Genomic DNA, 13,380 nt, shown 5'->3' with positions numbered 1-13,380 from the left:
TTATTCAATTTTTACTTTATTAATAATTTTATATCATAATTTTTTTTTTATTTGAATTCGAAGAATTATACCTCGAATTCGATATGATGAATTAATATATATATGTTGAAAAAAATTTTTATCTTTTATTTTAATTTATATATATATTAATTTTATTTTAAAAATATTAATAAATTTATATATTTAAATTAATAGAAAGTTATTTTTCTTTAATATATTTTCAAAATATATGTCTATTCAGACTCATTAATTAATAATTATAGATGATTTTATCTCAAAATTTTATAAAATATATATTTGAAAAAAAAAATATAAAGTATATATTTGTAAAAATTAGATTAATTAAAGTGTAAGGATAATCAATAGGTTGTCTTCCTAATCAAGTTAAAATGATGAAATTATTAATAAAAAATCAAAATAAGAAATTATTTAATGGGTAAAATTTATTAGTTTTAAATTTATGATTTATTATAAATGGGAGAATAAAAAGAATTAAAATAGAAAAAAGTAAAGCTAATACTCCCCCTAATTTATTGGGAATAGCTCGTAAAATTGAATAAGCAAATAGGAAATATCATTCAGGTTTAATATGTTGTGGGGTATTTATAGGGTTTGCAATAGATCAATTATCAGGATCATTTAATATATTAGGATTTTGTAGAATAATAAATCTAAATGATATAAAAATTATAAAAAATCCAAGAATATCTTTGGATGAGAAATATGAGTGGAAAGGAATTTTATAAATATTTCTATTTGTTCCTATTGGATTATTAGATCCAGTTATATGAAGGAAATAAAGATGTATAATAACTATTATTAGAATTAATAATGGTAAAATAAAATGTAATGAAAAGAATCGATTTAATGTAGCATTATTAATAGAAAATCCTCCTCAGATTCATTCTACAATTGTTTGTCCAATATAAGGGATTGCAGAAAGAAGATTTGTAATTACTGTTGCTCCTCAAAAAGATATTTGTCCTCATGGTAAAACATATCCTATAAAAGCAGTTCCTATTGAAGTTAATAAAATAATAATTCCAATATTTCATACATGTTGAGATGAATAACATTGATAAAAAATATTTCGTCTAATATGTATATATATACAAAGAAAATAAAATGATGCCCCATTTAAATGAATATAACGAAATATTCATCCAGAATTAACATTTTTTATAATGTGAATAATTCTATCAAAAGCATAATTAATATTTGGACAATAATGCATAGATAAAATGAAACCTGAAATAATTTGAATTAATAAAAGAATTCCTAAAATTGATCCAAAGTTTCATAAATAATTAATGTTTACTGGGGTAGGATGAATATTGAATGAAGAATAAATGATATTAAGAAATTTATTAGATTTAAAAATTTTTAAATATTTATTTTTCATTAAATTTTAATTTTACGAAGAGGGATTATTTTAATTGTAGATATTTTGAATGAAAGAGTTAAGCAAATTAATAAGAATAAGATTATAAAAATAGTTAAATAATTTATTGGATAAAAATAAATATTTTGAATTTTAAATAAATTATTATTTAAAATTATGTTTTCTGTAAATATAAAAATTGGTATTCAATTAATAAAATGAATAATTATAATAAAAGAAATAAAAAAAAAATTAATAGAAGTGATTAGTTCAAAAAATTTTATTTTTGAATTTTCATTGTTAATTAATCTTACAAAATAATTAAATATAATTATTATTCCTCCGATTAAAGAAATTGAAATTATAAAAGAGTATATTGAATTATTTATATTTAAAAATATTAAAGTAGATGAGGATAAGGTGAAAATAATAAAAGAGAATAAAATAGTAATTGGATGTAGTGAAGAAAGTAATAAAATATTTGTGATAATAAATAGATTTATGAATATAAATAAAATTTTTGATATTAACATTAACAAAATATAGTTTAAATAAAAATTTTAATTTTGGGAATTAAAGATATTTATAAAATTATTTTGAAATTAGACTTTAGAAAAAATTTTCAATATTAATTTACAAAATTAATGTTTTTTTTAAACTATAAAGTCTAATTTATTTTAAAAAGATATTTTTTAATTTTAATAGTTTTAATTTTTATAATAATATTAATAATTAATAAGTATTTTTTAATATTTTTAATTAGAATGGAATTTTTCGTAGTATTGAATTTAATAATTTTAATATTAAATGAGTTGGAATATTTAAGGTGAATATTTATATATTATTTAATTTTTTCTGTTTGTGAAGCTGTTTTAGGATTATCAATTGTAGTGTCAATATTGAGAATTATTGGAAATCAAGGTTTTATAATAATAAATTTAAAATGTTAATAATAGAAAGTATAATTTTTATAGTTGGATTTTTAATTATTAATTTTAATATTTATAAAAAGTTATATTTTATTAGAAATATAATATTTTTATTGAGTTTTTTGATATTAAGAATGAATAGATTTTTTATGGAATGAATTAATTTAAGATTAAATTTTGGATTAAATTTTTATTCTTATGGAATTATTATGATATCTTTATGGATTTTTGGATTAGTATTTATGAGAATTAATCAGGAAAAAAATTTGATTTTATGTTTAAATTTATTAATATTAATATTAATTGTTTTAGTAATAAATTTTTTTAGAATAAATATATTAATATTTTATTTTTTTTTTGAAGTAAGTTTATTAATTATTTTTTTTTTTATTATGAAATGAGGAATAGGATTTTTACGAATTTATGCAAGATATTATTTGATATTTTATACTTTATTTTTTTCATTACCTTTATTATTAGTATTATTTTATTTATTTAATTTAATAGGGTCTTTAAGATTTTTATTATTAGAAAGAATAAAATTTAAGTTAAATAAAATTTTATTTTTATATTTAATTATAGGATTTTTAGTAAAAATACCAATATATATAATTCATGGTTGATTATTAAAAGCTCATGTAGAAGCTCCTGTATTTGGATCAATAATTTTAGCTGCAATTTTATTAAAGTTAGGGTCTTATGGATTATTACGATTAATAATGATTTTTTTTCAAAATTTTTTAGAAATGAATAAGTATTTTATTGAAATTGGATTATTGGGAAGGATTATTTTAAGATTTAGTTGTTTTCGACAAATTGATATAAAAATTTTAGTAGCAATATCTTCTGTTGTTCATATAAATTTATTAATAGCTTCTATATTTACTATAAGAAAATTAAGATTTTTAGGTTCATATTTAATAATAATTGCTCATGGGTTGTGTTCTTCTGGATTATTTTATTTATTAAATTTATGTTATTTGGAGACTCATAGACGATTGATAATTATTAATAAGGGTGTTTTAATTTTTATGCCTTCTATATCATTGATATGATTTTTAATATGTTCTTCAAATATAGCTGCTCCTTTTTCTTTAAATTTAGTTGGGGAAATTTTTTTATTGATAAGATTAGTTAATTGAATAAGATTATTAATAATTAAATTATTTTTTTATTGTTTAGTTAGATTTATGTATTCTTTATATTTTTTTAGATTTATTGTTCATGGAAAGAATTTTTTTTATAAAAGATTAAGAAGAGGAAAATTAATTAATTATTTAATTTTATTATTTCATTGAATTCCTTTAAATATAGTTATTTTAAATTTAAGAATTTTTATTTAATTTAAATAGTTTAAAAAAAAATTTTGAAATGTGGGTTCAAAGATGTAAATTAAGTACTTTAAATTATTTTAATTATATTTGTATATATATTATTTGTATTTACGGGATTTTTTTTTTTATTTATAATAATTATTTTTTTTAATAGGAATTTAATTATTTTAGAATGAATAATTTATAGATATAATAGAATAAAATTTTCTTTTTTTATTTATTTAGATTTTTATAGAATAATATTTTTAATATTAGTTTCACTTATTTCTATAGTTGTATTAATTTATAGAATTTATTATATAGAAGGGGATAAATTTATAAATCGATTTATTATTTTAGTAATTTTATTTGTAGTATCAATATATTTTATAATTTTGAGACCTAGATTTTTAACAATTTTATTAGGATGAGATGGTTTAGGATTAATTTCTTATTGTTTAATTATTTATTATCAAAATGATAAAGCTTATAATGCTGGAATATTAACAATTTTTAGAAATCGTGTAGGGGATGTGGGAATTTTATTAATAATTACTATGGGAATAATATATGGGAGGTGAAATTTAATAATTTATAAATTTAATTTATTAATATTAATTTTATTAGTATTAGTAGCTTTTACAAAAAGAGCTCAAATTCCATTTACTTTATGATTACCTGCTGCAATAATAGCTCCTACTCCTGTCTCATCTTTAGTTCATTCTTCAACTTTAGTAACAGCTGGGGTTTATTTATTAATTCGATATAATAAATTTTTGTTTTTAGGATGTTTTAATAAATATATTTTATTAATTTCTAGGTTAACTATATTTATAGCGGGTTTAATTGCAAATTATGAATTTGATTTTAAAAAAATTATTGCTTTATCGACTTTAAGTCAATTAAGATTAATAATAAGAATTTTAAGATTAGGATTTTGGGAAATAGCTTTTTTTCATTTAGTAATTCATGCTTTATTTAAATCTTTAATATTTTTATGTGTGGGTAGATTTATTCATAATTTTAATAGAAATCAAGATATCCGATGTTATGGTGGTATAATTTATATTTATCCTTTTAAAACTATAGTTTTAATTTTTTCTTTAATATGTTTAATAGGATTTCCTTTTATATCAGGATATTTTTCTAAAGATATAATTATGGAATTAATTTTTTTAAGAAAAATAAATATAATTAGAATAATATTTTTAATTTTTTCTACAATTTTTACTGTATCTTATTCTATTCGATTAATTATATTTATTTTATTTTCTAAAAAAAATTATTATGTAAATTTAATTAAGAAAGAAGGTATTTTGGTAAATTTTTGTATATTTATTTTATTAATAACTATTTTTTTTATTGGATATTTATATTTTAAAATTTTTAATTTAAATTATTTAATTGTATTAACAATAAATTTAAAAATTATGGTTATAAAATTAATTTTATGTGGAATTTTGATTGGGCAGTTTTTTTATTTTAATTCTTATAAAAATTTAATAATAGGAAATTTTATAAGAACAATATTTTATATCGAAAAAATTTATTTGTATTATGATTTACCTTTAAATATAGTTATATTGTATGAAAATATTCATGAAAAAAATTTATTTGAATTTAAGATTAAATTTATAAAATTGAAATTTTATTTATTTAAATATAAGTTAAATGAATATAATTTTATGAATATATTATTAACTAATTTATTAATAATATTAATTTTTATTTTTTTAATTTAAAATTTAAATAGCTTAAGAAGAGCATAATATTGAAGATATTAAGGTAATTTTAATATTTTTAAATAAAATTTTTATAAATATAATTTTTATAAATAAATTTTATATTTATTAATATTATACTGAAAATATAAAGTTTTATTAAACTATATAAAAATTATTTAGAAATAATAATATATAAAATATTAAATTTAGAATTAGAAGTTCTATTTAAATTTATTTCTTTAATTGGAATTTTAATTCAATAAATTTATTAACAATAAATTGCTTCTATTTTAGCTTCAATTAATATTAATATGTATATATTATATATATAAATATATGAAGTAATTTTTACAATTAATTTCGGCTTAATATTAGACTTTTTTAGTCCATATATTAAAAAATTCAATTTAATAATCTATAACTTCATTCAATAAGTAGACTAATAATTATTAAAAAAATAAAAATTAAAATAATTAATATTAAAAAAATAGATTTAAATTTTATTAAAAAGATAGATGGTAAAATTAAGATAATTTCAATATCAAAAATTAAGAATAGTAAAGTAATTAGGAAAAATTGTGTAGAAAATGGGAGACGGGAGTTTGATTGGGAGTTAAATCCACATTCAAATGGGGTAATTTTTTCTCGATTTAATGGTTTATATATTCTTAAATAAAAATTAATTAATATAAGTATAGAAGTAATAATTATTATAAAATAAAATAAAAATATAATATTAAAAATTATATATATTAATTTTATAAATTTTTTAATTGGAAATTAAATGTAATTAAGTTTATACTATATATATATTAATTATTATTATATTTAAAATATTCATCAATAAATTGAAATATATAAAAATAATCAAATTACATCTACAAAATGTCAATATCAAGATGCTGCTTCAAAATTAAAATGATGAGTTGCAGAAAAATGTAGATTAATTAATCGGATTAGTGTAATAAATAAGAAAATAATTCCAATAATTACATGTAATCCGTGAAATCCTGTTGCTATAAAGAAAATAGATCCAAAAATTCTATCATTAAAACAGAATGGAGCTTCTATATATTCAATAAATTGGAGAAAAGAAAAATATATTCCTAAAATAATAGTAATTATTAGAGAAATTTTTCTTTCTATATAATTTTTATTTAATAATCTATTGTGACTTCAAGTTAGGGAAATTCCTGAAGAAATTAAAATTAATGAATTTAATAAAGGGATTCTAAATGGATTGAATATGATAATATTTTTAGGGGGTCAAAGTAAACCAATTTCTATTCCTGGGGAACTTATAGAATGAAAATAAGTTCAAAATAATGAAATAAAAAAAAAAAATTCTGAAATAATAAATAAGATTATTCTAAATTTTATTAGTTTTAAAACTAAAAATGTATGAAATCCTTGAAAAGTTCTTTCTCGAATAATATCTCGTCATCAAAAAAATATAGAAGAGATTAAGATAAGAAAATTAATAAAAATTAAAAAAAAATTTAAGTAAAAGAATCATATTACTAATCTTAATAATAAATTTATTAAATTAAAAGCGTTTATAATAGGTCAAGGTCTGTTAGTAACTAAATGAAAAGGATGATTATAATAAATTGACATTAATTTTTAGATTCTAAAAAATATAATAAAGAAAGAATAGAAAATACATATGCTTGAATTATAGAAACTGCAATTTCTAAAATTATTAATAAATTTTGAATTAAAATTGTGATAGGTAATAAAATTAAGAATTTAGAAATGAATGTGCCTAAAAGAGTTAATAGTAGATGTCCTGCAATTATATTTGCAGTTAATCGAATTGCTAAAGTAAAAGGTCGAATAATATTTCTAATTAGTTCAATTATTACTATAAAATTTATTAAAGCAGGGGGTGTATTTAAAGGAACTAAATGAATTAATATATTTAATGGTTTATTTCATCATCTATAAATAAAAAATCTTATTCAAGAAGATAAAGCAATAATTAAATTAAATGATATATGACTTGTTGAAGTAAAAATATAAGGGAATAATCCTATAAAATTTCTTAATGCAATAAAAGTTATTAATCTAAAAAAAATTAAAATATTTATTTTATACTTTTTTTTTGTTAAGCTTTTAAATTCAGAAAAAATAATTTTAGAAATTGAAATAAATAATATTTCAAATCGGGATGGAATAATTCAAAAATTTAAAGGTAGAATAATAAAAATTAATATAGAATTAATTCAATTTAAAGAAAAATGTATTCTTGTAGTTGGGTCAAAAATTTCAAAAAGATTTATTATCATTTTCAATTAAATAATTTATGGGTTTTAAAGGATTTTTTAGGAAAATAAATTTTTAAATTAATTGGAAAAAAATAAATTTTAAAGATTAATATGAAAAAAATTAATAATTCAAAGATAGAAATTAATATTCAATATCTAGGTCTTATTTGTGGAATAAAATTTTCATTAAGAGTATAATAAATACTATATTTGATTTAAAAGATCAATTCTTATTTTGTTTCAGACACTTAATGATAAAATTTAAGAAATAATTTTGAAGGAAATTAATTTTAATTTGACAAATTAATGTTATTATTTATATTTAACTAATTTCTTTAAGTAGAATTTTTAATTCAATTTATAAAATTGTTATAAGATGTAGATTCTAAAACAATAGGTATAAATCTATGATTTATACCACAAATTTCTGAACATTGGCCAAAAAAAAGTCCAGGTCGTAAAGCAAGAATATTTATTTGATTAATTCGACCTGGGGTTGCATCTCTTTTTACTCCTATAGAAGGAATAGTTCAAGAATGAATAACATCTGTAGAAGTAGTTAATATTCGAATTGAAATTTTAAAGGGAATAATTATACGATTATCTACATCCAATAATCGGAAAGAATTATATTCAAAGTTTTTATTTATATAAGAATCAAATTCAAAATTATTAAATTCAGGATATTCATATCTTCAGTATCATTGGTGTCCAATACTTTTTACTGTAAAAAAAATTGGGTTTCATAATTCATCTGTAAAATATAAAATTTTTAAAGATGGAAAACAAATAAATAAAAGAATAATAGCTGGAATAATAGTTCAAATAATTTCAATAGTATGATGTTTTAAAAGAAATCGATTAATAAATTTATTATTAAAAATATCTATTAATATAAAAAGTGTAGTTGAAATAATTATGATTATAAATATTATAGTAAAATTATGAAATGATATAAGATTATCTGAATAAGGGGAATTTGAATCTTGAAATGAATATATATATCATGAAGAAATTTTTAATAAAAATTAAATAATTTTATATATGGATCTTAAATCCATTGCACTAATCTGCCATATTAAATTAAATTTTTAAAATTAATGGAATTTCCCTATAAGAATGATTTAAAGGGGGATTATGTATAATTCATTCTAAAGCTGTTTGATTAAATTTAAATAAAATTATTCGTTTTGAATATAATCTTTCAAAAATAATATAAATTATTACAATAATTCTGTTTAAAGTAATTAAAGATCCTATAGAGGAAAATAAATTTCAACATATATAAGAATCTGGATAATCTGAATATCGACGTGGTATTCCTATTATTCCTAAAAAATGTTGAGGAAAAAAAGTTATATTTACTCCAATAAATATTAAGAAAAATTGAATTTTTAATCAAGATTGGTTTATTGAAAGTCCAATGATTATAGGGAATCAGTGAATAATAGCGGCTATAATAGAAAAAATAGCTCCTATAGATAAAACATAATGAAAATGTCCTACAACATAGTATGTATCATGTAGGATAATATCAATAGAAGAATTAGATAATATAATTCCTGTTAATCCTCCTATGGTAAAAAGAAAAATAAATCCTAGAGTTCATATAATAGATATATTTATTTTTAATTTAGAGCCGTGATATGTTGCTAGTCATCTAAAAACTTTAATTCCTGTTGGAATTGCAATAATTATAGTAGCTGAGGTAAAATAAGCTCGAGTATCTACATCTAATCCGACGGTAAATATATGATGAGCTCATACAATAAAACCTAAAAGTCCAATTCTTAATATAGCATAAATTATTCCAATATTTCCAAAAGTTTCTTTTTTTCCTCTTTCATTAGAAATAATTTGGGAAATTAACCCAAATCCTGGAAGGATTAGAATATAGACTTCTGGGTGACCGAAGAATCAAAATAAATGTTGATAAAGAATTGGGTCTCCTCCTCCAGTTGGATCAAAAAAAGATGTATTAAAATTTCGGTCAAATAATAATATAGTAATAGCACCAGCTAATACTGGTAAGGAAAAAAGTAAAAGAATAGTTGTAATAAAAACAGATCAAGGAAATAAAGGTAATTGTATATGTTTTAAGGAAATATTTTTTATTATAATAATTGTAACAATAAAATTTAGTGATCCTATAATAGAAGATAATCCTGAAATATGTAAAGAAAAAATTGCTAAATCTACTGAGGGTGAAGAATGGTATAAATTTGAAGATAAAGGAGGATATACAGTTCATCCTGTTCCTGGTCTTGGATTTAAAAAATTTCTTAAAAGTAAAATTATTAAAGATGGGGGTAAAAGTCAAAATCTAATATTATTTATTCGGGGAAAAGCTATATCTGGAATTCCTAATATTAAAGGAATTAATCAATTTCCAAATCCCCCAATTAAAAATGGTATTACAAGAAAAAAAATTATTAAAAAAGCATGAGCTGTAACTAAAGAATTATAGATTTGGTCATTAGAAATTCATGATCCAGGAATACTTAATTCTATTCGAATAATAATTCTTATTGCTGAACCAATTATTCCAGATCATAAAGCAAATATTATATAAAGAATTCCAATATCTTTATGATTAGTAGAATAAAACCATTTAATTAAGATTTAAAAATATTATATTTTCAACTTTGAAGGTTGATAGTTTATTGTTAACTTAAAATCTTTATAAGTATTATGCCTGATAAAAGGATTAAATTGTAAATTTAATAATGAAATAAATTTTCTAATACTAAAAAATTAATAGATAAAAATTAAAAAAAAAAATTAAAGAAAAGGTTAAAATTAAATTAAAATTATTCTTGAAATAGAATTTTGGGAATTTTAATCAAGATTTTTTAGTTAATTTCGATAAAGTAAGTTGATAGTTAATAATATTTAAATAACTTCATGTTATAATAACTCTAGAAATTGCTAAAATAATTAAAAAGAAAATAGATTTTTGAATTAAAATATTTTCATAAAAAAAAAATCATTTTGCTATAAAAGAACTAAATGGAGGTAATATACTATAAGAAAAAATAATAATAATAAAAAGATAATTAAAATTTTTTATTCTATTTAAATTTAAAGTGAAAATTTTATTTTTAAAATTTATTTTTTCAAGTAAATAAAGTAATAGAAATGTATTTAATAAATAAATAATAAAATAAAAAATAAATGTTTGAGAATTAAGAAATGAAATAAAAATTAAGTAAGAGGAATGATTTATTGAGGAAAAAATTAGAATTTTTTTTAAATTTGTTTCTTCTATAATGAAAATAGAAGCAATAATTCTATTTATAGTTAAAAATATTAATAAATAAGAATTAAAGTAAATAGAAAATCTAATTAAATTAATAGGAATAATTTTTGCAAATGTGGAGAAAAAAAAAATTTCGTTTCAAGAGAGAAAAGGAAATGTATAAATTATTCATACATTAAAAGGAAAAATTCCTAATTTTAAGAATAATCTAAATATTAAGATTAAATTAGTATTAGTTTTTAATTGAATAATTAAATAATTTATTGAATAAATAAAATTTATAAAAATTAATAATCTAGAGATTCTAGAGATAAAAAAATAAATTAATCTGGGAATTTTATTTACATTATTAAAATTTAAATATCCAATAAAAATAAGAGAAAAAAATTCTAAAATTATTCATTTTATAAAAATATTTTCTAAAAAAAAAATAGATAATGAAAGTAAAATAAGGGAAAATTTAATAAAAATATTTAATTGGGAAATTTTTATAAATAATTTATAATTAAATTTAATTTAAATTATTTAACAATAGTATAAATATTATACATATATATTCTATCAAAATAATCCTTTTATCAGGCATATTGTTTTATTTATGTTTAAGTTTAATAATATATATATATATATATATATATATATATTAAATATATCTTAGTGTAAAAGCATTTAAAAATTTGAATTTTAAGGAACTAAAAAAATTAGTAGATATATAAAATTATAATATATAATTTTATTAAATATTTATAAAAGAAATTAATCTATATTTAGATCATGAGTCTAATAACTTAAATTTAGTTTATTTATAAAGATATAATTTAAAATTTATTTTTAATTGCAATTTAAATGTTATAAAATTAACTAATATCCAAATTAAAAAATTTTAATTTATATATATATATATATATATATATATATATATATATATATATATATATATATATAATAAAATTATAAAATTAAGAAAATTAATAAAATTAAGGAATTTTGTATTAAAATTAAATATAGAATAATTTTTTAATATTTATAAGTTAAGTAAATAAATATTAAATAGAATTTAAAATTGTGAATAATATATATAATATTTATAATTTAAAATTGTGAAATAATATATATAATATATGATATATAAATATAATTTAAAATAAAGTATAATGGGATAAAATAAATTAAATTAATTTTTTTATAAAAATTAATTTTCAAAAAGATAATGATAAATTATTAAAGATCTAATATTAAAATTGTCTACTAGAATACAATAGCAAATAATATAAAATATTTTAATATAAGGAACTTTATATTTTTTTCAATTTTTTATAAGTTTGAATATAATTTTATATTTGTATTTTTTTAACATATATTTAAATTTGTAAAAATGTATTTAAATTGAAAATTTAATGTTTTATTGTAACTATTAAATAAGATTAAAATAAATTATATATATATATATATATATATATATATATATATAATTTTAAAATTAAATTTATTATTAGAATTAATAGAATTAATTAATTTTAATTATTTAATTATTTATTTATATTTTGTTAAAATTAAATTAAAATTATTTAATAATTAAGAAATTAAAATTTTTTTATAATTATTTAAATATAAATTAAAGTTTAAATAATTATTAAATTATTTAATTTAATATTTATATTTTGATTTTTGTTTATTAAAATTAAATTTTTAATTTAATAATTAAAAAAGTTGTATTAAATATATTATTTTTATTAGAAAATTATATATTAAATAAAAATTAAATATTAAGGTATAGTAGAAAAGGGTTATATATTTTTAAAATATATAATCCTAACGTTCTTTAATATATATATATATATATATATTATAAATATAAATAAATTAAATTTTTAATTTAATAATTAAAAAAGTTATATTAAATAATATTATATTATTAAATATTAAGGTATAGAATAAAGAGTAGAGGATTATATATTTTTTAAGTATATAATCCTAACGTTCTTTAATGTTTATATATATATATATATATATATATATTATATATTAAATTTTTAATTTAATAATTAAAATTATATTAAATATTATTTTATTAAAAAATTATATATTAAATAAAAATTAAATTAAATATTAAGATTATAAAAATAAAGGATTATATATTTTTAAATATATAATCTTAATGTTTTTTATATATATATATATATATATATTAAAATTAAATTTTTAATTTAATAATTAAGAAAGTTATATTAATATTAATTAAATATTAAGGTATAGTATAAGGAGAATAGAGGATTATATATTTTATTTTTTAAGTATATAATCCTAACGTTCTTTAATATTTATATATATATATATATATATATATATATATATATATATATTAAAATTAAATTTTTAATTTAATAATTAAGAAGGTTATATTAATATTAATTAAATATTAAGGTATAGTAATAAGGAGAATAGAGGATTATATATTTTATTTTTTAAGTATATAATCCTAACGTTCTTTAATATTTATATATATA

The 13,380-nt window shown here is 16.3% G+C and overlaps 1 pseudogene; it reads right to left on the bottom strand.

Annotated features, from left to right (window-relative positions):
* Window positions 1-250: 250 nt before the first annotated feature.
* Window positions 251-5,341, bottom strand: LOC143308229 (cytochrome b pseudogene; annotated as a pseudogene).
* Between the last annotated feature and the right edge of the window lie 8,039 nt (window positions 5,342-13,380).

The sequence above is a fragment of the Osmia lignaria genome, unplaced genomic scaffold (assembly GCF_051020975.1).
Source record: "Osmia lignaria lignaria isolate PbOS001 unplaced genomic scaffold, iyOsmLign1 scaffold0221, whole genome shotgun sequence".
Taxonomy (NCBI): domain Eukaryota; kingdom Metazoa; phylum Arthropoda; class Insecta; order Hymenoptera; family Megachilidae; genus Osmia; species Osmia lignaria.
Note: the sequence above shows the minus strand (reverse complement) of the source record. Positions and strands in the feature narration are given on the sequence as shown.